This window comes from Mustela nigripes, chromosome 17 (assembly GCF_022355385.1).
Source record: "Mustela nigripes isolate SB6536 chromosome 17, MUSNIG.SB6536, whole genome shotgun sequence".
Lineage (NCBI taxonomy): Eukaryota > Metazoa > Chordata > Mammalia > Carnivora > Mustelidae > Mustela > Mustela nigripes.
Window position 1 is genome coordinate 29753065 of NC_081573.1, and position 26411 is coordinate 29779475.

The 26411-nt window shown below is 41.2% G+C and overlaps 1 pseudogene; it reads right to left on the minus strand.

Annotated features, from left to right (window-relative positions):
* Positions 1-26411, minus strand: part of LOC132004959 (large ribosomal subunit protein uL1-like) — a 91391-nt pseudogene that overhangs the window by 14105 nt on the left and 50875 nt on the right.

A 26411-nucleotide genomic window follows, 5' to 3' on the forward strand; every position in this document is an offset into this window, starting at 1 on the left:
ATGGAGAAATTCTTCTCAAGGTGCTCAAGAGTAAATATTAAGAATAAAATGTCTGTGAGTTGACTATGGTTGACTCTTTTTGATTACTCTGCTTTGTTTCTTTGTTCACACAATAATCCTATTAGATGTGTGTGATGATTATCCCCATTTTACAAGTGGGAAAATTGAGGCATGGAGTGGTTTAGCTTTACAAAGAGAAGGAAGGTCCATTGGTTGTAGTTGGACAAACAATGATGAGAAACTGAGTGAGAAAAAGGTTTGATGTAAGTATGAGGCAACTAGAGAAGATGATATGTAGTCATACTGAGTTTAAGGTGGGTCATCTAGATGGAGGCATCAGACCCTGAGGGGTACCATTAATCATCAGAGGGCATAAGCCACCACATCTAATAAATCTAAACCAATCTGGTAAGGATTCTTCAAAGGGCTCTGGAACTAGTCCCATACTATTTTCTCCATGATACAGGACATCATTCTGCATTTCTTTCTCTAATTGGCAATTTCAATCCCTCTTTGCTTCGCTTTCCTATCTGATCATCACCTGCCCACCTTTTGGTTTCTCTCCCAGGTCTCAGTTATCCCTGAGGATATCCCTGAGGATAAAAAAGGATTCTCCTTTTTTCGAAGAGAAATCCCTAGGTCAATGCTGAAAAGAGACACTAGAATTTAAGATAAAGCTGAGGGCCTCACGTTCTACCCTGGCGGTAAAAATGGAACAGCACCCAAATCACAGATTTATGGGGATGTAGGTTAAAGAAGGAATTTTTGCAGCAAGACCCCAAAGGAGGTGGATGATGATCAGACCTGGAGTGTATAGGAAGAGTTAGAGTCTTAGAAGAGAAAGACACTTTTTAAATGGAGGAGAAATGTTCAGGGAGAACAGAGGAGCCATAAGGGATTTCTCTTTAGACATCCTCATCCTCCCTGTAAAGTAGAAGTATGCTGGGAGTACAGGGCTCAGGGATAGAATTACAGGCATGAACTGAGTGGTAAATATTGGGAGAAGGCAATGCTTGTGTACTTACAAGACTTGCTTTCATAAGCAAATAGTCATTTGTGTCCTGGAGCTCTGTAGGTTTTGTCTAATGTGCATCCTTTCCCCCTCATATGATAATAGCACCTGGCTTTGATTTGGAACCCTCAATGGATACAGTTGTATTGGGACTGTCAATCAGAGTGAGCCATCCTCCCCACACACACTAAGGCATGGGCAGGTGACCTAAGCTAGACCCATCAGAGGTTCCTCCTTAAAATCTGAATCATAAGTGCAGCAACACAAAGCCTGAACACTCGTGGGGCTGATTCATTCTGATGGTGGCTCCCAGAAGACACTGCCTCTGCCTTTCTGCCCTCCAAAGGCAAAGAGCCACTGTGAGGCCAGTCCTTCTAGAGATCTGGTTCTTCAAGTCTTCCTGTGTTTTTGTAAGCCACCCATATCCTTCCAAGATGTTCCTTTTTTGCTTAAATTTGGTCAGAACCAGGTTCTGTTGCTTATAACCTAAGAACCCAGACAAGGCAGAAGTAGGATTACCAGTGTTGAATAAAAAGTAAGACATGGCAGAAAAGAATTGAGAATTCCAAATCCAGGGTTCCACTCCTGGCACTGCCACTGCCACAAAGATGCTGGGCAGGTTGGAGCCAGTCTCTTACGCTCACCCAGCTTCATCTGTTACCTCTAAAGCAGAGGTTGAAACAGAGCCTATGTAGAAATAGTTTTTCCCACATCTCAAGAACTTTAAACAGTCCTTAGTCCTTATTCCCTGCCATCTGCTAGTACTGCCTTCAGCCATTGGGCTGAAAGGACTCTAAGCAAAGGAAAGAACAGAAACATCCCATTTCATCCCAATAGCATTCATCAAAAGAATTCCAATTCCCCATGTGATAAGCCAATTTTCTTAAGCAATATAAATTGAATCTGATTGTATCGTTTTTTCATTCTTTCATTTAGCACCTGCCAAGTTCCTCGTACGCTTTCTTTGGGGTCTAAAAAAGGAAGTCAAAGACAGTCCCTTCAAGAAACTTGAAATCCCTAGACAATATGTCCAAGAGTGCTATAATCACATGCCTAGCACTGTGCCGGTGTCATGTACAAAGTAGGGGTTTTATAAACACTTGTTGATTGAATGAGGGATAACACACATGTCCATACTGTTATACAACCTAAAACCTTAGAAATTCAGAATGAAAGGGTGCCCGGGTGGCTCAGTGGGTTAAGCCTCTGCCTTCGGCTCAGGTCATGATCTCAGGGTCCTGGGATCGAGTCCTGCATCGGGCTCTCTGCTCAGCAAGATCCTGCTTCACCCCCCACTCTGCCTGCCTCTCTGCCTACTTGTGATCTCTGTCTGTCAAATAAATAAATAAAATCTTTAAAAAAATAAAAAAGAAATTCAGAATGCTGAAAAGAAGATGAATATTTATTTTGCAACTACTATGAATTTCTACGATGCAGAAGATTACCATAGGTTTCAGTTCTACAGATGTTACTCCAATGAATCAATTGCAGTGTGATTATTTGTGTTCCGAACACGAATATATCTAACTTGAGAAAAAAGACTTCCAGAGCCAGCCATGTTTAAAAATAGATTTTTCTTCATGCAGAAGGAGAAGATCACATCTACAGTAAGTGAGGATAAACCTGAACTTGACATGCCAAAACATAACTCCACCCCAAAACTTGGCTCTGCCCCTTAGAAGCCTGTAGGATGGAAGTTGACAGGCAGCAGCACTAAGCAAATGAAATTGTCAAAGCCTCCAGCCCCTCTCCAGGCCTGTCAACACTTAGAGGTCTGAGTAACACAGGGGACTCGTGTTTCAAGAGGCCAAGTTCACCCTGAAGATTACAATCCATTAGGGAGTAACGAGAGCCTTCTGGCTCGGCCAAGTGGATGAGACTTGGGAAAATCTGGGCAGTGAATGCAGTAAAATTAAAATGCAATGGGGGTGACCTGCCGTGGCAGCAAGCATAACCTTCTTGGTGTCTTTAGCAGCGTTAATGGATCTACTTATGGCCCAGATGGTGGTTTTCAGAAAAGTCATTTTTTTCCTCTAACAAATTCATGACTAAACTAAAAAGACCACTATCAACTTCATTATGCTTTCCAATTGACTTGCTTTAAGGGTTATTCTTTTATTATAGCTCTTAAGCTCCCATTTCTTTTTTAAAGTACTTCTTTTAATACCAATTTTCACAGCACTAAGAAATTTAACACTCTTCAGTGGTTATATTATTGGCAAGTAACTGTTGCAGACTGGAGAGAAGCATGAAAGATTGTGCTGGTGGACTGGTCATTTGTTATCTCCTCTACTACCAGTGAGGAACCTGCATTCTAGGGGGTGACAATCAGTTTGCCACTGGGGAGAGTGGGAATGAGAGAAAGCAGGTGCCATACCTCCCTAGGGGGAAACAGTTTTCCTCCCTACAACATGAGGATTATGGTACATGGCATATTCCACATTCCTCTTTTCAGGCACAATTCTACAACAAGCCTCTCCAATCCAACTGCACCCACTCAGCTCTTTCAAGTGACCAGCAGACCTAATTTGGGGTTGGAGGTGCAAACAAATCCATAAGCATTTTACAAACATCACCATGAGTAACTGTAAACATGAAGATAAAACACAGTTTGTATACCATGGGATCAGCCAGAGTTCTGGAGGATGAACCAACCAAACAATTTTATTTTATTTTTTCAAAGTGAGATTGATGTGGAGGGAGACCAGCTTTCACAGGAATGAAGATATTTATTATAATATTATTTGTAAAAGAGTAAAAATTGGAAGGAATTTTCCAGCAATGGGGAATAATGAAATGTATTTGCTTGGCAATTTAAAAGGGAGGTGGGGGTGAAAATGCGTAAAGATAACAAAGGAAAATCATTACAATGCTAAGAGAAAACCTGAGATGTCAAATATCCAGACACAAGAGCATACAACTACATACAACTGATATATAGGGAAAGTTCGAGTAGAAATAGATTATAATACCACCAATAGCTGTTCTGTGGTGGTGAAATGGCACAGGTATGCTCACCCACCTTTTTTCTGTTTTCCAGTCTTATTTGCAATGCATCTACTTAAATTCATAATGAAGAAATTTTAATACTGTATCTCATTGAAGGCTGCCTTCCTTTTGGCTGTAGAGCTATTTATAACATGATGTCGAGAAATCATATTTAGCGTCAACCCTGGTCAAAACAGTCAAAGTAAGGGTCACGTGCTCCAATCCTTCCAATTCCCAGGTGGACAAACTGAGATCCCAGAGTTCCTTACCTGAGGCCAAGAAAGACACTTCTTCTTTGGGCTTCCTCACTTCTCAACCCAATAACTCCTTTCAAGGCAAATCCTCTCTCAGGGTACAAATCTGTAAGTCTTTCAAAGGAAAAAAAAAATTAAAATCTAGATTTCACTTCATCAGGTGTAATCAAATTTTTTCATGATCCCTTGCTATTGGTTTCCCAGAGAATCCCAAACTCAGCAGCAAGATTAGCTTTAAGGAGATAATCATAATTCTTAATTTATAAGAGAACTAACATGGCCTCCAAAGCCCACTTTTTTGAGGTCAACTTTTTTTTTTTTTGGAGGCCCACTCCTGGGTCAAGGGGCTGTGTGTTGGTATCACATGTTTGGACCCCCTGTTTAAATGAGAAAAGTCTGGAACCTGCCTTTGCCACATCTCACCATGACGTGGCCTATGCACATTCCCAGGCAGATGGAAAAACACAGAGCAGTCTGCCTTATCAGGAAAACAAGGCCTTGAGTGAAAACACTCTAAATTTTGTGCTTGGTTCAACTCATCCCATCCTGTGGGGATAATAACGTGTTGGGATAGCTGAGGAAAATTAAAGTGCTTTTCAATGAAAGGTTGAATTTTTTTGAAAAAGTTTTCTTCCCTCTTTTTCCTCAGAGATATTGCCTCTTTGGAAATGAAGAGCAATTATTTTTTTATTCAACTTGTCTTTAATTTTTATCTCATGTGAAGAAAGAACAGTGATCACTCACAAAGAGGTTTTAATGACAGAAAAATGGTTTTGTGATTGATCATTTCGTATCGCGCCTCCCCCCTGGAGCGCCCACAGATCGCCAGCATGGGAGAGCCTCTTCAGTGCAAGCCAGGGGCAGGCCTCAAGGGCTTGGCATATGGGGGGTATTCCTTGAACAAAAAACACAAGGGGAAAAAAGGGCCACAATTAGAGAAGCGCCTTTAGAAATGGGGAGAAATAAAGACTCAGAATGTGAAATATTTGAGCACTTTTGAATGTACTTTAAACTTTTAAGCTCTCCTATCATTTCTCATATCCTGATTTTTAATGAGGAACTCTGCAGATAGAGAGATACAAAAAAAGGAAAAAAAAATCTGAATGAACAATCAGGAGAGTCCTTAAAAATCAGAGACATTTGAAAGAAGTTACAGATATTTATAATTCAACCTTTTAGTTAACACAATGTTGAACTACAAGAAGGAAACTGTCTCAGCAAGCGAAGTTTCTCACTAAGTAGGACAAACGCAATATTTATTTCATTTCGATTTTGATTTCCCAGCACAGTTTTCTCTGTAGCTGTGTCTGGGATAGAAGGGAACATCATGTATACCCTCTCAGAAGGTTTTACTTTCCCTCCATGGACTTCAATTTGGCATGGGGGTTAACCGATATTCATACTCCAAACTTCCCAGTAAAATGCCCAGAAAGATGTACAAAAGGCCTAGAGTGTCCATAACATTGGAAACCAAAGACTGGGGGGCAGGGAGACTACAGACCCAGTGACAGAGTGACCTGACTCTTGCTGTATCATTAAGTGTGACTGATTTAGAAAGACATACATAGTCTCTGAATCAAAAGAGGTTAGCTCCAAAAAAGCTATGAAAAATATATTCTCCTTCACTATCTATGGCCCAACTGCTTAACCCAAAAGCTGAACTGACAGAAAAGCAATGGCCCATTTTTCCACCCCACAACTCCTAAACTAGAGCTCTAACCTTGTCTTTGTCACCTTCCTTCTCCCCATCCATTCAGAGACATCAAAAACCAACGCATAACACAGCATGACAGATGTTTTCACGAGAATAGCTTCGGAAACAGGTATGGAGAGCAAAGAGGGCTGGGAGTCATGGAAGGTATTAGGGAGAGGGTAGTTTTGGCTTCATACACTACTCCAAATATTGAAAATGGTCAGCACTCTTGAAAGTTTTTAATCAAACTGCAACACAATTTCTAAAACAGACAAAAAGAGTGTATGGGCCAACATACAAAAATTCATGTAACATGCATGCAAGAAGACACATCATGTGTGTTGCATATGTATATGTGTGCATACATATGCAACACACATGATGTGTCTTCTTGCATGTATGTGCGCACGTGCGCACACACACACACACAGCTCTTCCTGCTGAATCTTTATCACAAAAGAGCTAAGGGCAAAGTCACAACTATAAAAGCATGGGATAGGATGTTGGATTCTTGGGAAATACGAAAGCTGAAAGAAATAGCAAAAGCATCAGTCAGAACTCACTGAACTGATAAAAATTAAATCCTGGATAGCACTGAGGGATTTCAGTTCTTAGCATTAAATAATTGTTTAATAACTCCCTTTGGCTACCTCAACAACTGTTTCCCCAAAGTGACAAACGGGTCTTAACAATCAGCTCTCCATTTGGCTTCAGTTTCTCATCTGAAGACAGGAATGTGATTATGACATTTCTTGAAAGACTACAGTGAAGAAAAGGCATTAAAATGGCTCAGAGAGTCTGCCTAGAACATTCTCTAAGACTAAGAGGAAGTCATACAGTTTTATTGTACAGCCGAAGTAGCTAATTTGAGAGGGGTCGGGGATGGGTCCTGCTCAATGGATCCCTTCGCTTCTACAATATTAACATTTTTTCTGTATGACCTAAACAAACTCTCAGTCTTGGGGAAGAAGTCTTTCCTCTGATCTCATTTTGCAGGTAAACATCTAAAGGAAGGCAAGCCAGTGTATATTCCTAGGTACAGCGGAATCTCAAACACCTGATATTCCTGACTTGTGTGCCTTTAAAACCTAAGAGTATAGAAGCTCCCAGGAGGAGCATTGCCTTGATAAGTCTTTAAGAAATCCAAGTCACTTTATTCTCTGAGAGACTTTTACATAGAGCTAACTTAGAAATACACATTCTAGAATAGTCACTGTTACAAGTATTACACAGGAAGGTATGTTTCCAGAACAAAGCTGCTGCTAGAATTTCAAAGATACAAAGCAGGTGTTTTACTGAGACAATCTTGTCTACCCACTGTCCAGAAATGTCCTGCTGCAAGAAAAGTCCTAATGCTGAAGGGAAGATTCATCAAAATACAGTCAACCAAGATTTATGGAGTCCTTTACTAAAAATTTAAGGGAATGAATTCTACAGTTTCTAGGGATATGTGTGGAAATCCCGTTACATAAGGTTCCAAAAGGCAGCTCACAAGAAAAGAAAAGAATCTTAATGTGATCTTGGAGAATCTAATAATCATAATAACCACCTCGGGAATTGAGTGTCTGCTAGAAATGGCACCAGGGAGTTGTGGGATCCAATGTTCTCTCTCTCTCTCTCTGCAATTTCTCTACCCTCAGAGGCTTCTGACATGGTTCATTATGCCCACTGTGTTGGAAACCTTCTCTTGGCTCCAATGGCCCCACATTTGCCTAACTTGCCTCCAATCTTAATGGCTACTCTTTTCGATTTTTCCTCAAGGCCATCTCTAAACATTGCTGCCTGGTGGACTTTAAACTCTGAGGCTTTCTGTTCTCCACCCACAAACTCTCCATAGGTGATCCTCCCCGCCCAGTCCCATGGCTTTAAGCAGTCCCTATATGCAGAGAAGTCCCGACGTCTCACCTGAGCTACAGACGTGATCCATCTGCCCATTGGTTATTGTGGCAGTTCCTGGTCACATCCCTTGCGTGACATACTGCCGGATGCCAGCCCCTGCTCTCTCCAGTATCTAGGGGCCGGATGCCAGCCCCTGCTCTCTCCAGTATCTCTCCATCTGCCCACATAGCAGCGGAGGTGCCAGGAAACTCTTTCTCCCCCAGGAACAGCCCTCAATCAATGGCTGTTGGAAACTGACAGATTACGAAACCCAGCTTCCTCACCACTTGGGTGGAATAACAATGAGGTACAAGTTCTGCAACTGACCCCCCAGGGTTCTCCAAGGGGACTTGCCAAGGTTGGTAACTTGCTTGATCCTGTGTCCCCAGTCGGCTGCCTTCCCCTCCTGCCTCACCCCCCTCCTCTTGCATCAGTGTTTCCTGGGATCACCTCCATGATAACTGAATCATGCTCCAGTCCCTAGCTCAGAGCTTCTTTCTATCTGCCTCCCCATTTGTTTCCATTTCCTTCTCGAGTCCTACCACCCACCATGTTTGTCCCGGCTACGGTAACAGCCGTGCAGCTGGTCTCCCTGCTTCTCCTCTCCACCAGGGCTCTATTCACCACAAGGCATCCACTGTGGTCTTATAAAACCTTAGATCAGATCCAGTCCCTTCCTTGCTTAAGATGTTATGCTGGCCTCCCAGCTCAAGATGGTTTGAATATTAAGATGGTTTTCCCAGCTTCCAGGCCCTTCACAATCTAGGCCCTGCCATAATTCACTGCTTACCACTCCCTCGGTCAGCACACACCAGGGCTCCTTGCCCTCCTCCAGAGATGCCAAGCTCATACCTAACTGAGGATCTCGGGTTGGCATTCCCTCTGCCCACAGATATTTCCAGGACAGATCCTTTGTCTTCCAGGAGTCTGGTCCCTGTGTCCCCTTTACAGAGAGACATCCCTGGATTGTCAGTCTAGGAGTGATCCCTGGCCCCCACCACCTGGAATCCTTATTTCTTAAATTGCTTTGTCTGCCTTCTTCCAACAGAACATAAGCTTTTGTCTGCCAGAGCACCATGGTAACCTCGGCCCCTGGAACAGTGCCAGGCACAAAGCAGATGCTCAAAATACATCCTGAATGAGTGCACACTACATGTGAAGGATCATGCTAGGTGCTTTGCAGCATTGCTTTCGACTTTTTCCACTCTGACCTTCAATTTCCCATCTATAAAGTAGCTTGCCAAAGATCACTCAACTAATTAGTGGGGATAGCAGCTACTCAGGGATGCTGAGGAGTCAGGAATGAGGACTTGTGGCTAATTGTTTCAGTTGAAACAGCTCAAGTCATGAACAGCGGCCACGTCCAGAAACTCAAATAATTAGGTCACACGTTTGGCCTAAATTTCCTAACTTCCTATATTCATCTTCAAAGCTACTAACTTGGGGATAGCAGGACCTTGGTTGATAAAAAGGCATCTCGCACAGAATTGTGAACAGATGCGTTCTCATGGAAATCCTTAAAATGCAAACATATTGTCCTTTTGTTACAGAGACAAACTTCATCAGAAATGATGAAAAACGAGATTCTGTTGATATGGAAGATACCAAATTACAGCGGGGCATTATGACAGTGGTTTTATCAGAAGCTACACTTCAGAACCTCTTTGTGGATGCGACTATTTTTAGCAACCTTTTGATAGATTAGGCTTGCTGGATGTTCAAGGCCCAGTAGGAGGCATATATATATTTATAAAGTTCTACATTGCTCTTAGCATGTTTTACTATGATAAAGTGCACATTTACCGAGCCCTCAAAGGACTTTCAGAATTTAGAATTCCGGGCACAGTCCACCTAAAGCCATCGTATTGTCTCCTATTTAATAAGGGAATTATTTGAACTCAAAAAATTGTTTGGATGTCTAATCATACTTTGGTTACAGGAGATTCAATTTTGATTATGGATGTACTTCTTGGCCAGAACAACGCTCTGTGGGAATGTTCAGGGTGAGGAAGATTATCTCAAAAGAAGCAACATCAAAACTCAATGGGGAGAAAGAAGCCTTTTAACAAATTCGTAGCACTTTTGACAAATTCATAGCACTAATTTGTGTGGATCTTACCCAGCACGTATTTTATTAATAAGAGTTAGAGGAGAAAAAAATGAGTAAGGAAACTATGTCCCTATAACTACCAGGTATAGTAGAGCTTAAAGCTCTACTATAAAGTATTCAGATATCTGAATACTGAATACTTTAAAGTATTCAGATATCTGAATACTGTGGACATGCCCTGGGTAACTGTGCCTTTTGACCACTGCTAATCCAGCTCTTCAGTAGGACAGGAATCCACGGGTAAATACCCCTCACCTCCTATCCTTTGGGTGGGCTATTTTGGGAGATCCTGATGGAAGCAAACCTCCATTGGCCAGACAGTAACCTCAATGACACACGTATGTTGATTTTTCCTCCTTCCTTGTTCCCTACCCCCACTGTCCTAGTAGAATATGTCCCCAGAGCTTTATCTTGGTCTCTCACAGTAACCTAATCTAGAAACCATTCGCTGGGGTTTACCTACGGGACCTAAAAATGGTCCCCTCCTCTATTTTACTTAATACTTGACTTCTCCCAATTTCCAAAGAAATATCACAAATTCCCCTCATTTGGATCTCTTCAAAAGCATCAGTGTTGTTAATGGAGAGAAGGCTATTTTGCTCACTTGGGCATTTGAAGAAGTTGAAATTCAGAGGTAAAAAGAGGATTGGCCAAGATTATAGGGGTCATAAATGGTATGTTTGGACAGGATCACCAACCTGGGACTAACACCAAGTTCTCAGCCCTGCCCAGTGCACTGGGATTTTCCTCACACTGACTGCAACACCATTCCCATCCTCATCTGCCCAGCACCCTTCATCTATTTGGCCTGCAAGAGTTGGTTCCAGCCTCATCCACTCCAGAAAACCTGCCCTAAGCTCATCTAGGGAAGATACTGAGTCTTACTACTCTTAGTATCCGGCCACAACCTCAGTGCCTAGTTCAGAGTCAGTACAATGCACCTGTTCCTTAATGAACATTCAGTCAGTCAATGGATTAACAACTCACTCTCTCAGGGCATTCTCCTCCTGCTCTGAGGAACTGCCTGCCCACCAGTCATCACCCCCATGAGTCTGTGGGCCCCTCCAGAAACCATGTTAGATGTCTTCAAAGCTCTGTGTCACATACAAATTGGTACTTAGTAGTATTTCCTGAATGAATGAATGGGCAGGAAGGAATGAGTGGGCAAAACTTCATTTTCCTGAGAATACTACGGGGCTAGGCAGAGGATAAACTGGTTAAAGAGTCATCTTGAAGAAAATTCTAGAATGAGGTTACAGATTAATCAAATCCACAGAAAAACAAAATTCTAGCCCAAGCTTTTACTAGGCCATTATTGGTTATCTTACTCTAATAATTGAAATCTAATAGTACACCAGAATTGCTGATAACGATGTGTGCCTAATAGTTGCCCCATGATGATGGGTTTTTCACAGAAGGCATATAATTAGACAGGTTTCATGGCATTTGTGTGCCTTGAGTTTCTCATCAACAACAATAATAATAATAAAATAATAGCTTCATCTATCAAGCACTGACTTGGTACCAGAGCTGCCACACTGCATTATAGTGTATGTGACCAGCACCCTCTTGGGTTGTACACAACTTGCATGGCTGTACTTGGCAGCCCTACCTTGTGCTAAGCATTCCATGTGTGTTATCTTATTTAATCCCCTCCCAAAGACTCTGAAAACTATAGAATTACTGGTTCCATAGCACAAATAAAGAAACAGATCTGGAGGTGGTAAGAGATTTGCCCAACGTCACACAGCCATGGCCCATGAAACCAGGATTTGCAACTGTGGAGTCTGGCCCTGAGACTCCCAGTATTAACCTCATGTAATACTCTGCACTATTCCTACAAAGTTGTTTAAAAAAAAAAAAAGAAAAGAAAAACACTCATAGGTCAGAAAGAAACACTTTTGCAGAGGATAGAGCCAGAATGTCTTTTAAAATCATTTTTTATCCTTACTTTTCCTTGATGGTCAACCCCTAATGGTCAAAACCTGAGAGGTTTTATAAATAACCTGGGAAAATTTCAAAGCCGTCTGTACAAATTCATATTTTATGATGTGAACATAAACTATATCTGAGGGAAAAATAGAATAAATCCCAACCATTATTGATGTTCCTTATCAATAATGATAAATATAGAATGATTCAGAGCAAAGGGGAGAAAGAGCTAGAATCTGTTGAATGGCAAGTCATAGAATTTCCTTCCTTTAAAAAGGTCCCGGAGAATGTACTGGAAAAAAATCCTTCAAAGGCATCAACTCAGCAGCAGCCTGACTATTGAGAGGGATGTATTCCCAGGGTCCCAAGCTGGAAACAACCAATTTCCCCCCAAGTTTAGCAAGAGTAGTCCAAGATATTCTTTTTTTTTTTCCCTAGGAGAACACAATTTTCAACCATCAGCATGAATTGTGAGTACATAAAGTACATTTTATCATTTCACATAGATTGCTTTAAAAACAGGGGGTTATGTAGATTTTGAATGTTCTCGTAAGCCCCACAGAGATTCTGTTCAAAGCTCCATGTAAGCTGGTTTTGTTAGCTAGTCTCAAATTTAAAGTTTAAAGAATCAAAGATAAAAAATATAGCAGCACTATTTTTAATTTTTTGAAGATCCTTCATACATCTTCCATAGTGGCTGGACCAATTTATAATCCTACCAACCGTGCAGAAGGGTGGCCTCTTCTCCATATCCCCACAAGCATTTGTTAAGTCTTGTCTTTCTGATGACAGTCACTCTAACAGGCACGTGGCTTTCATTTGCATTTCCCTAATGACTAGTGACATGGCACATCTTTTCCGGTACCTGGTGGCCTTTGGTGTATCCTCCTTGGAGAGATGTCAATTCAATTCCTTTGCTCATTTTCTTTTAATTGGGTTATTTGTTTTACTGCTATTGGGTTGTAGAAGTTATTTGTAGATTTGGGATATTAACCCACTGTCAGATACATGGTCTGATATATGATCTACTATAAGATCCAGCAATTCTCCTTTGGGATTATAGGCAAAGAAAATGAGAACAAGAACTCAAAAAGATACATGCACTCCCATGTTCATAACAGGGTAATTTACAAGAGCCAAGACATGGAAATAACCCAAGTATCCATCAATAGATAGATGAATAAAGAAGTGGTGAGATATACATAACAGAATATTACTCAGCCATGATGAATGCGGAAATCCTACCATCTGTGACCACACAGAGGAATCTTGAAGGTGTCATGCTAAGTGAAATAAGTCAGAGACTGATAAATACTATATGATCTCCCTTCTGTGTGAACTCTAAAATAAAACAATAGCAACAACAAAAAACTCAGCAAAAGAGATGAGACTCAGGATAACCAGAGGCAGAGGGTGGGGCAGAGGGGGATTGGAGGAAGGTGGTCACACATGCAAATTTCCAGTTATACGAGAAGTACTAATGATGTAAGGTACCACATGATGACCATAGCCATCACCAGTGGACAATACACCAGAAAATTGTCAAGGGCATAGATCCTAAGAGTTCTCATCACAAAGAAAAATCATTGTCCTTTTTCTTTCTTTTTTTGTGTGTGTATATCTATATGAGAGGATGGATGTTAGCTGAACATAGTGCATTCATCCTTTCCACCATGTGCACATTAAGTCATCATACTGTAAGCCTTAAACCTATACAGTGCTGTATGCCAATGATTTCTCAGTAAAACGGGGAAGAAAAATTTGGTTGCATTTCAAGAGCCACAGATTATGAAAAATGGAGAATAATAAAAGAGCTTTTCAGATACCTGATGTCTACCACCTTAAGTATACCAGAGTTCCTTTTTCATTTTCACCTATTTGGGGTAGCTCTCCCAAATATGTCCCCTAATTCTCTGTCTTTGTAATCAGAACATACAGGAGACAGTGTAATTGTTCCTGGAGGTTGTCGGGTCACCACGGCAAATCTCAGTTATCACATCTGACCATCAATCATATTGTTATGCTCGCAGAACCCTTTCTTCCCTCACGGAAGGGCTCCGGATGGGTGTACTTTCTGTAAGGTTCCGTCTGCCTCGAAGAGATTGTTTCACCCTTGCTTCTATTTAACAGCTCTTCCTTCCCTCTATCCTCCCCAAGCCCTGTTGCTTGTAATCTGCCGCTGCGTTTCAGACCAGGGTGGGCAACCTTACAGCCTGTGGGCCAAATCCAAAGAGCTTGTTTTGTAAATAAAGTTTTGCTGGAAGACAGCCATGCTCCTTCCTTTCTGCATTGTCTGTGGCTGCTTTCATTCTACAACAGGTCAAGTTAAGTAGCTGTGATTTGAGACCACATAGCCTGCAAAGCCTAAAATATTTATGATCTGTTTTTTACAAAAAAAAAAAAAAAAAAAAAAAAAAGTTTGCCAGCCCCTGCTTTAGATTCATGGATAAGTCGGTGTCTTTTGGAAAAATCTCACCCTCTCCTTCTCGACAAAATGCTGTGCTTGCCAACAACTGTGTTCTTAGCAGCTGAAAGACCTTTTTCATTTACAACCATGTTTCCAGATGTGCCCTGGGCGGTTGAAAAGGCAAAAAAAAAAAAAACCCTGACCTTCAAATTTAGAAGTAGTTGCCAGACTCTTAAAAGTTATACAATTTTTATGTTTATACATATGTATGTGTATATATATGTATATATATATATATATATATATTTGTATATATGTATATACACATTATGTTTGATGGTAGTTTACAATGTCCTAAAAAGAGCCTTTGTGCATAATAGAGTTTCATCTATAGGCTTCAAGCGAGGTATATAAATATCACTGTCCTTCAGGTTCTGACTCCTCAAGGAACTAGACCCTTAAAGCACAGCTGGACTCACTGACTTTAATAATAACGGGAAAATGAGGTAGAAAAGAGAGAAGCAGGAAGTCTGCCAGTTAAAAAAAATAAAATAAAACTACAAGGAACAACAGCTACATCAAACTTCTCCTGGAGATTTAGAAGAGAAATCAACCAGAGACATGGTTTAAAAACCAACATGGCATCGTAACCCAGAGCAGCCTTCCAGCTAGAGGAACTCCAGCATATGGCATTTCACACACAAAAGGTAATTAAGAACTGCCTTGGAAAAGAGCATTTGTAGCCACCTCATCAGTGACCTAGCAGGCTGGTTTGTATCAGTTACTATTCATTACTGTCAGGAAGAACAAAACAGGGTATGATTAATGCAGTCCAGTGCAATGAATTGCAGCAGAAGATGACACCTCAAAAAAAAAAAAAAATGAAGTTCAGGAAAAAAAAAAATACCACCATTTAACTAAGGCTGGGGATTCTATCTGCATTTTGTATTTTTATTATTAGAGTATTATTATAATTAGTATTATTACTAACAAAGTAATGAGCACTTAAGCCTTGCTAATACTAGTCTACGGGTTATGCACACATTAGCTTGTTGAGCCCTTGAGAAATTCAATGAAATGGATATCAACATTATCCCTAATCCACAGGTAAAGAGACAGTCTTCAAGAGGTCAAGTAACTTGCCCAGTTAGAAGGTCCTAGAGCCAGAACACATACCCAAACATGAGTGATTCTGAAACCACGCTCTGAATTCTGGTTCTATGATTCTTCTCCACCCATTTTGCTTAAGATTTGAATTTTATAGATAGACACAATCTATATCAGGGCTGTCCAACAGAAATAGAGGGCAAACCATGTATTGTGGCTTCATTTTTTTTTTTTTTTTTTTTTTTTTTTTGTTAAGATTGGGCTGGGGGTGGCGATGGGCAGAGGGAGAGGGAGAGAGAATCTGAACCAGACTTCCACTGAGCGTGGAGCCCAACATGGATTTCCATCCCATGACCCATGAGATCATGACCTGAGCTGAAATCAAAAGTCAGATGCTTAACCGTCTGAGCCGCCCAGGCACCCTGTGACTATGCGTTTTCTAAGGAGCCCCATCCAAAAAGGTGAAGAGAGATAAGTGAAATTAATTTTAATAATACAGTTTTACTTAAGACAATATATCCATATTATAGGTTTGACACATACCTAGTATGAAAATATTACTGAGGTACTTTACATGCCACATCTGTTAAATCTGATGAGTATTTTTACCCTTAGAGACTGTCTTCATTTAGACACTAAGATTTCATCAAAAAATACACAATCTATATTTAGTATCATAAAATTCATGGTTGGAATAAACAGGTTCACATACCCCTATTATTTCAAACATGCTTAAGGGGTTTTCAATACTTAAATTGAGTATTCAAATTTTGCTTCAATTAATTAAAATTAAATAAATTGCAATTTCAGTTCCTTAGCTGCCACAGCCACATTTCAAGTGTTAAATAGCCACGCGTGGCTAGTGACTACTGTGTATCGTGACACAAGTCTGACGTAGCCTACCTTTCACATCCTAAGGATTGAAGTACTTTGAGCAAGTGATCGATGGCACTAGGGAGGGGCAAAAGGGAAAAAAGAGAGTAGGCCTCTTGTGTGATTTTGAATGGGCAGGAGATTAACCCTTCTAGACTGCTCTTACTCCCTGGGTAACAATCGCTCTTATATCTCTCACCTACAGTTTTTACTTAACTCAAGTTAAGTAAGATGGTATCTTTGAAAGGAGTCAAGCCTTCAAATGCTGTGTCAATGTAGATTCCATGAAAATGCTATCTACTTTTCACGTTTAGCTCTGAGGGTGCATTTAAGTGTCAGCCCAAGCCAGATCAGCAGAAATGGTCATTAAGGTTAGAAAAAGGCCAGAAGAGCAATCATCAGAGTATTGCAAGTTTGATTCACATACCATGATCTCTGTATGCTTCTTTCCTTAAGGTTAGGAGCTATCACAAAGTAGCGACTCAATAAACATTTGTTGAGTTCATGAATAAATAATGGAATGCATGAATAAATAGTTAAACCAATCTTCCTGGTTTAAATATCAGGTTTATCTTAATTTGGTTGCCTAGCAATCTAAATGTGTGTCTAAAATACTTACATTTTTCCTGCCAGATACATAATGTCTATTTCACAGATGGCTCCCCATGGATGGTCCTTTACAATATGGCAGACATAAACATCTCCAAGGGTACTGTGACTAGAGGTGGCCCCAGCCTGATCACCTGAAACATGAGAGCATTACTTCCTTCCTAGAGCAGAAGCTGGCAAAGCATCTTCCTAGTAGACTAACAGGTGTTAGCCAAAAAACCAATGCCATGGCCAAGTAAGTGTTGGAAAGCAAAGCTAGCCAAATTTCTCAACTTCAGAAATTGTGAGAGATGTTAATGTGCTAAAATGCATTGAGAATCACCAAGTGGAAGGATCTAGTCCAGAGAATTTAGCAAATTCATTTGACCATGAAAACACTTTTCTTCAAGCAATATTGCAGGACTACGAACCTGAGAAATGCACGCTGGAAAATATTGTTATAGAGAAAGACGAATGCATCAAAATGGGGGGAAATACTATAAATGTATCAACACAAACTGGTGTGCCAAAAGAGAAAAACCAGGGAGATTTATTCTCATTGAGAATGGATCTCTGGTTTTAAGCACAGCTGAATTCTGGAGCTGAAACACAGCAATCAGAATTCAGTTCCTCTCATGTCTGCACATCTCCAACCATCATGTGGACTGCATTTCCAGGCTTTACCGGGTGACCCTCGCTGCTCTAGAGCCTTCTATGTTCAAGATCAGGGAAGTGAATGCTTCTCACTTGCTCGAGCAAAGACCCCAAGATGTCTCTGATTGAGCCTAATTAGCTTGACTTACACCCACCTCCTGATCCCTGACCCCTGACCCAATCATTGCGAGCTGAGGACCAAAATTCATGTACCTTTACCACTGCAATTCATCATAGAATAAATACTTCCCAAAGCACAGAGCTGAGATTAGAGTTCAGGGTGAGTATCAAAGGGGAATTTGGGGTACTTTTACTAGCAGGGAAAATGGATATTGGGAGGCTGAAGTGACAAGTCACCAGGACAAAGAGGAATTCCCCAGGATTTCGAAGATGTAAGTAGCTTTCTGACTGGTTTGCATATTAACACTTGGCTAAAAGTCCTTAGATAACACAGAACCTGAAGAGGAGATAAAGTCTCCAGAACTTGATCTTCCAATTTGTTGTTCTTTATCATTTCCATGGCTATAGTCTTATCAAAAAGGACAGCAAAGTACCATCAACTTCCTATTTTTCTTCTAAATGTTAATCCTTATTCCCACAAACAAAAGAATAATCAGTCTCAGAAAACCAAATATATACCCATTTCCTTTGGCAAATTCCCAGACTAAGTGTCCCAGTCCTGTAATCTAGAGTGAAGTGTCTGATTTCACCATAGTGATTTCCCTCTTGTTTACTATCATACCTTTTAGCACTGCATTGCAAAAACCATTCAAAATTAAAGGCTATCATGTTCTCTTTTTTAAAAAGATCTATTTATTTGAGAGAGAAAGAGAGAGAATGGAAGAAGGGGCAGAGGGAGAGAGAGAATCTCCAGCAGAGACCCCACTGAATGGGGAGCCCAACACAGGGCTCTCAGGAGCCCAAGATCATGGTCTGAGCCAAAACCAAGAGTTGAACGTCAATGAACTGAGCCACCCGGCACCCCAGATTATCCTGTTCTTGACCTGCATAACAGCTAAATCTCCATCTGCCTAATAGGACGCCTCTGGGTCAGGGCTTTCAGAGTGTCCGCCAGCCACATGTGGGCTATGAAGCACCTGAAATGTGACCAGTGAGGACTGAGAAATGCTCTAGGAGTAAAACACATAAGAGATTCCAAAGACTTGGTACAAAGAAAGTAAAAACATCTCATTAATAATTTGGATATTGATAACATATTGAAATGATAACATTGGAATATATTGGGTTCAACAAAAAATATTAAATTATATCAAATACATTAACATTAATTTCACTGGTTTCTTTTTACTTTTTAACAATGTGGCTACTAGCTAAGTTAAATTACACACATAGGTTTCATTATATTTCTATTGGATATCACCAATCTAAGTCACCTCTGTCCACACAAATAAATAATAGTATGAGTACTTTACAGATACGGGGGCAAATATCAGAAGAAATGGTTGAAACCATTAAACATGAGTGCCTCTAGAAGCAGGGATGACAATTTTCATGTTAAGCCTTTTCAGTAGAATCTAAATTATCTTTAACTATGTTCATTCAGCACTTAAATTTTTAAAATCTAGGAGACAGCAAAATAATAATTAAGCATGTCAGGGAGACTTCATTGAGACATTTTAGAGATGGAGTTGTTTGCAATTTCTTCTTCTCCTTCTCCTCCACCTCTTTCTCCTCCTCCCCTTGCCCCTCCTCCTCCCCCTCCTCTCCCTCCCCCTCCTCCTGCTGCTGCTGCTGCTGCTGCTGCTGCTGCTGCTGCTCCTCCTCCTCCTCCTCTTTCAATTTAGTGCCTATGCCTCTTAACCAGGAGGATGCTTCAGAAACACCTGTGGAGCTTTAGTATAAATGCTTAAGCCCAGGAACCAGTCTAGATGTGTTAAGCATGTCATTTTTTTTTTTCCCCAAAGATTCATGGTGATTCTGTCTCACAACCAGCAAAGAACTTCAGATCATAGAAATTCTGGTGTAGAACTCTGGGACCTCATAGCAAGTGTTAAAACAGAGCCAAAATGATCTATTGAGAAAAATCTTGGCCCAACCTATAGGTATCCTATAGGTAAGACATCCACTTTCCCTTGGAACAGACACCATCTTAAAATCAGACATCTCCTAATTAAAATACTCAGCTCTGCCCATGAGAATTCATGACTATTAGACATATTATGGGTTTGGACTTGCCATTTTCACAGCACAGCTACGAAGCTGGTCCTTATCACATTATTACCTCATTGTGGTTACTCGGCACATATCTAATATGTGTTACTCAGCACATATCTAAATCCCAATTCAGGGAAATGTTTAGGAAGGTTTCCTGAGGGTTATAGAATCTGGCCCTTTCTCTAAACCAGTGCTTTTCAGAATATTGTCCAGAGACTATCTGCACTGGAAGCAACTGGGGTTCCCATACAAATACAGATTCTCTTCTTCCAGGCTTCAGGTGGGGTGCATTTTCCTGTCTCCTTTGAAGTCTAGCATGACCAGGTGACTTGCTTTGACAATGAAATGGGCTTGGGAATTAACATGCCTGTCTTCCAGGTGGCAGCTTTAGAAGAAAATCTGCAATTTGTCCCCATCTATTTTCTGTCCTGGCAATTGTGAAGGCACAAAGACGGAGCCTTCCTTAGTCTGGACCCCTGGTACAGAAGCCATAGAGCAGAGATGCCCCACTCCCAGCCCCCATCCACTTCCCCAGCTGACCCACCATGGTTATGAAGCATGAGCAAGAAATACGCCTTTGTTGTTTTAAGCCCCTGAGATATTGGAGCTGTTTGTTTCTGAAGTATAACCTGGCTTATCCTCACATGTGATGGAAGCAGTAAGGCCTGACAGCTTGGACTTTCAACAAACTGTTGGGTAAATCTTATGCACAGTGCTTTGAGAACCACTGCACAGACAGGCTATCATCTCTTCTTGGCTTAGGTGAGGCAAAGAAAGAACTGCCTAGGCCACACATTTGGCTCCTTAGAAATGCTTTTGCTGCCTGATGCTGTGCCATTGGTCTTCAGGGGACTACAAGTATAAGGAAAGGTCCAACTAATCGATTGTATTTCTTAAGAATATTGCCAAAGACCTTTGTCCTTCAGTTACAGTGTTCTCTTGCTGAGGACCTAGAGGGGAAATTCTCTCCAGTGTCATTACCAAGTGCAGTTTGGCTTCTCCTGAGTCATTTACATGTCTCTAATCTAGGGGCTACTGGGAAGTATGGCATTAATCCTACAAGGATCCTCTAAGCCAAATGCCTGACTCTCCTCTTACCAGGTGCCTGACCTCGTAGTGTCCGCTTATGCATCAATCCCATGCCCTCGCTTAGTCTTCAGAACTGATCTCCCCCATCCCAATAATTTTTCTGACTCATTTGCTTTTATTTTATCTTGAGTTATGTATTTTTGCAAACTGCCTTAATTCTTTTCAGGAGAAAGGTAGCACGTGAATAAAAATATATATGACATCCACGCAGGCATGCATAAATAACAGGCCCTTATTTCCAGAGCTATGATAATGAACCTCAACTTGCTTTTTAATGATGCAAGGACAGGAGGAAAGGTAAAAAAAAAGGGGAAGGGAAGGGAGAGGGGGTTGGGCGGGAGGTGATGCCTTGAACAGTCTTCGAATTCTGGCTCCTAGTTAATAGGCAGCAGAGGAAGGCAACTTTATCTTCAAGATAAATGTTATAAATTGCATGTAATGAAATAAGGTCTTATTTTCCCACCTTTTGCTTTCTTATTTTTAAGATATACAGTCCTGTGTCAACCAAAATATCTAGACTTATAGCACACAATTCTATTCAGCTTGTAGAACAAATTCACTGGCACAGTCGATTTTTATTTTAATTATTTGTATAGAGTGGAAAAGAATGGCCTGATTTATTACTGAGTTGGACTCCAATGGCAATATTATTATAGTTGCAACAGATGAATAAACCAATATATTTCTTAAAGCCATAAAACAACCAGCTACATGTCAGAGAAAATTGTTCTCCAAAACAACTGCAAAAAAAAAATAAAAAAATAAAACTAAAAAATCAAGGGAAATAGTAGCCTCCTTAGCCTCCCAAAACCATTCCAAAGAAAACAGGACTCCTGCAGACCAAGGAAAACTCATTTCAACAAACTTACTTTCCATCTACCCACTGAAATTAAGAGTTCACTGATATAATTTATAATATTGTCTCTGGCACTGATGTGTTTATTCCATTCGAACGTGCTTTAAAAAAAAAAAAAAAAAATGGTAGCCACAGAAGATCATTGTTCTCCCATAACCCAAAGTTTGACATGCTGATGCAGCCTTCGGCAGCAAGCTGCAGGATTAAGTTGATCAGAACTCTGTGCTATGATGACATTTTAATGCCTGATCAGAACAGAACTGTTCTTCGCAATTTGCTTTGAAGGGGGAATGAGGAGGGAGGGGGTAGGAACGGGAGGAGGGTTTTTACATTCCATCTTCGCTTATCTACAGCAAGCATGCCATGCCTGCACAGGCTGAGGACAATGAGAAGTGACTGCAGAGGGTGGATGGAAATCAAGTCCAGCCCCAGAATGCCTCTCTTGCAAGGCTCTCCTGGATTAGGTGAACTCAGCCCACGCTGACTGTCAGACCATGGGGTAATCAGGGCTCCTCGATGCTCCCTTGTCCCCCGAGATGCTAATGGTGATTTTCTGATGTATTTTCCCACTTGTATCTATTTCAAGGAATGCCACATACCTCAAAATACGTAGAACTACCCCGCGAATGTGCAATGTGTGTTTTCCAGAAATGTGTAATAGTTACATCTTGGGCTCCAGAATCAGGAAGCTTTGAATGGAGATCTGGTTCCACCTGTATCTTGTGGTGTGTCCTTGGACAAGTACATGGAGCTCTTTGAGCTGTGGCTTTCCTCACCTGCTAAGTTGGAGTCAAGCCTACTTCCTACCATCATTGAGGGGATCAAATGCAATACACTTCACGCAAGACCTGGTTCACACTAACAACAGCAGAAGCTCATACACTTCACACAGGGCCTGGTTCACACTAACAATAGCAGAAGCTCCCAGCGGTTATCTCCTACACATACAGAGGTTTTTATCTGTCACCTGCCACTTGCTAATCCAATAGCCAGTTCCAAATGGTCTCATCAGGTCTGGGTCTTGGTTGTAAGACAATTCTCTGCAGGTACCCAGAGTTTCTTAAAATGTCCTATTTGAAAGTTATGTCTTTCAAAGTGACCACCTCAGTATCTTAATTCAGAGAAAATAAAACACTCAGTGAGGAAACACAAAATGTAAATGCTCTAGACCCAAAAATAAAAGTGCACCCCTAAGGTGCCTCAGAGCTGGCAAAACATCAAGGCTTTTTCTCTTATGGGCAGCAAATCTGAACACTGGCTTTTCAGACAACAACCACCATTAGTAACATTTATAAGGCACTCACTGTGTGCCAGGCACTATACTAAGGCTTTTTCCGTGAGACAGCTCAGCTAATCACCAGAACATTCTTGTCCAGCCATTATTAGCTGCATCCCCATTTTACAGATGAAGAAACTGGCTCAGAGAGCTCAAGCAACCTGCTCAAACTAGGAGGTGACTGAGCACAAATTGAAAGCCAAGTCAGTCTCATTCCACAGCCAAAGGTTTTAAGCAGTCCTTAGGGAAAATCCAAGATGGTGGTCCCCACATTCTGTTCCTTCCCCATAGGGTCCTTGTTGCTCCTACTAGTCAGGGGCAGGGGGAAGCTAATACAGCACCTCTCACCACTCCAGGTGGCACAGTTCCCCTTTCAAGGAGCCCATTCAAAAGGCACTATCATTAGGAGCAGGAATAACCCTAAGGGTGGGGACTTCTGGCTTTGGAGGAACACATTCTCTTCTCCATCACCAAGACTTCAACCCATGTGGTTCAGGCACTGTGGTGATAGACCAAATTATTAAAAAGCTGGCCCCTAAAAAAAAAAAAAAAAACAAACCACCACCTGGTCTCTGCTCTCAAGGAGTTCTCATTTCAAAACAAATGCAGAAATGAAAACGCTCCCCCATTTATGAATGCCACCCCCACTTAGAGGGAAACATACCACCAGGATCCAAGTGAAGAAGACTTCTTTTTTCCTGAATGCTGGTCTTCCCTTGGCATAAGTAATTAATTTTTATAGCTAGAAAACCTCCAGCCTATCCAGACTGAAGACTCCGTCTCTAGCTCAAACCAGACAACAACCAAGGGATAATCAAAAGATCAAAAATGTGTGATTTAAACCTCTCTCCACTGTGAAAGAAGAACATTCATGTTTATTTATTCCTTATTCAAAAAAAAAAAAAAAAAAACCCCAGGATTTCATTTCTAACTCTAAAAGAATTCATAGTTTCTTGAGGCCATTGTTCTGATTTGGAACAATTCATCACAGAGCGATAACACACTGATGATGTGTTATACTAATACATCCTTACATTGGTAATGCTCTAATGATCTGGCAGGCTCCTAAATCACCAGAGAGCTGTCACTCCTGTGATGTGTTACTCAGAGATACGGCTCTGATCGGAGAAAGGCATCCAGGAATTCAACAATGGGAGAGTTATATTTTTTGACTTCAGAATTTCTTGACTATAAATAATAACCTCTTTCATAAAGAATAGAAAACTCAGCCTGAAATCATGAGAAACAGCAACATTTCTTATATTTTTTTAAAGACGCCAGAGATACAAAGATGAGCATACATTTTAGTGGCAGCCTGGGCTGTGTGGCAGAGGAGGTCACTGATAAGAAAATGATTTCTGAAGTATCAATGGGGTTGCTGAATTTGTTTCTGAAAGATAATCAGTGAGGTGCTTACGGACCCATCTATCACAGAGGTGGCTTTCATCAATGCCCTAAAATAAACAGTGTTAAAACCCGACTTAAGAGAAAAATAACAGAGTGGGGGAGAGGGATACCCCTCTTCAACCACTGTTAACTGGAGAGTAAGTTGATATAACCTTTCAGAGGGCAATTTGGCAATATTTATCAGAATTTAAAGCATGCATATTCCAGACCCAGCAATTTTGTTTCTTTTTTTTTAAGATTTTATTTATTTGACAGAGATAGATCACAAGTGGGGGAAGAGGAGCAGGCTCCCCACTGAGCAGAGAGCCCAAATGCAGGGCTCGATCCCAGGACTCTGAGATCATGACCTGAGCTGAAGGCAGAGGCTTAACTCACTGTGACACCCAGAAATCTATCCTGTAGACATTCACACACCCACAGAAGAATATTTTTGTGTAGGAACATGTCCTGCAGCAACTGGGGCGGGGGGGGGAGGGGGGGGGGGGGGGGGGGGCGGGGCTGGGAGGCAGAGATGGCAAGAAAAAGAAACAGTGTAAATATCCATCAGTAGCAGAGAGCTTAAATACATTGTGTGTGTTCATTCCATGAAGTTTGTGTGGCTCTTAAAAAGTATGATGTGGGTCAATGGCTTGGAAGCTTGCAGAGAACTGCAGAACTGTGGCTGTCGATTTCCTGTGTGCACCAGAATCACTTGGGGGACTAATAAAGTAGGTGAAGGCCCTGGGCTCACTAAGATAGAATAAGACCTCCATGTTTTTATCCAGTTTTCTAGGTAAGGCATCAAAGCATCCGGATCCCCATCCTAGACTCACCCAGAGAAGCGTCACTCGTGTGTGTGTGTGTGTGTGTGTGTGTTTCTTTACTTAGGGCTCTGCAAAATACTTTTTTAACAGGGTTGCACCGCCTTAAACTAGTGTGAGAACAATTGGCATTGCAAGATCTCAAACATGATAGAGGGCTTGAAATGCTTTATGGCCATTGTCATTTACTTCTTGTGCCAGTGCAATGAGGTGGGTCCTATTATGATTCCTCATTTGGCAAATTAATAAATAGAGGCACAAAGAGAAGGTGAGCGAATTCCTCCAGATCTACAGATCTAGTGATCCTGGAGCTATGATTTGAACCTAGGCAGGAAGATTTTAGGGCCTGAACGCTCTGCTTTCTGACTCCGCTGTGTATGTAAACCTACCGATCTGTTGACTTGGAAACAGGTCCACGATACATCAGGTTTTTCAAAAGCAGGTGAATAAACAACATGTGCGACTAAATACCATTTCACTATATAGTCACAGGAAGGAACAGATGTATTATGTGCATGTACGGTGGGGGGGGGGTATATATCTGAAATGAAGAAAATGAGAAGCATGGATAAGCCCGCCGAGGAGTGTGTCCTAAAGATTCTGAGTTTGGTATTGTCTATGGTCCCAGACATTATTATGCCCCTGCCTCAAGACCTACAGGGCTGGATTACCCTTCAGAAGCCTATATGTCCTGCAGCCATTTGTGTATGACCGCTCACATTTACAAGACTGGGATGTATTGAGTGTTAGGGGCCCATGAGGGAGGGGGATCCGGTGTAAGCTTCATGCAGACAAGGATGCCAGAGTCTGACTTCTTTTGTGTCTTCAGAGCCTGCTCAACAGTGGGCACATAATTCATGATCTGTAGATAGCTACTGAAATGAGTAAGTGAGTTTTATAAATATAGAATTGGTTTTTGGAAAAATATAAGGGGGGGTTCTTGGTATTTTAAGACTTTTTTGGAGCAGTTTTAGATTCACAGCCAAATTAAGAATAATTTCCTGAATGCCTCTCACCCCCCACACCGGCAGAGCCTTCCGTGATTCACAACCTCCCCACCAGTTCACTCTTGGTGACATGCAGTCAGGGTTTGGACAAGTGTATAATGACATGTATCTACCATCCGAGCATCATACAAGTAATTTCACTGCCCTTAAAAAATCCTCTATATTCAGACTCTTCATCCCTCCCTCCTCCTTAACTCCTGGAAACCACTGATTTTCCCCCTGTCTCTATAGTTTTCACTGTCTCCATATCTTTTCTAGAATGTCTTCTAATTGGAAACATATAGTAGGTGTCCTTTTCTGATTAC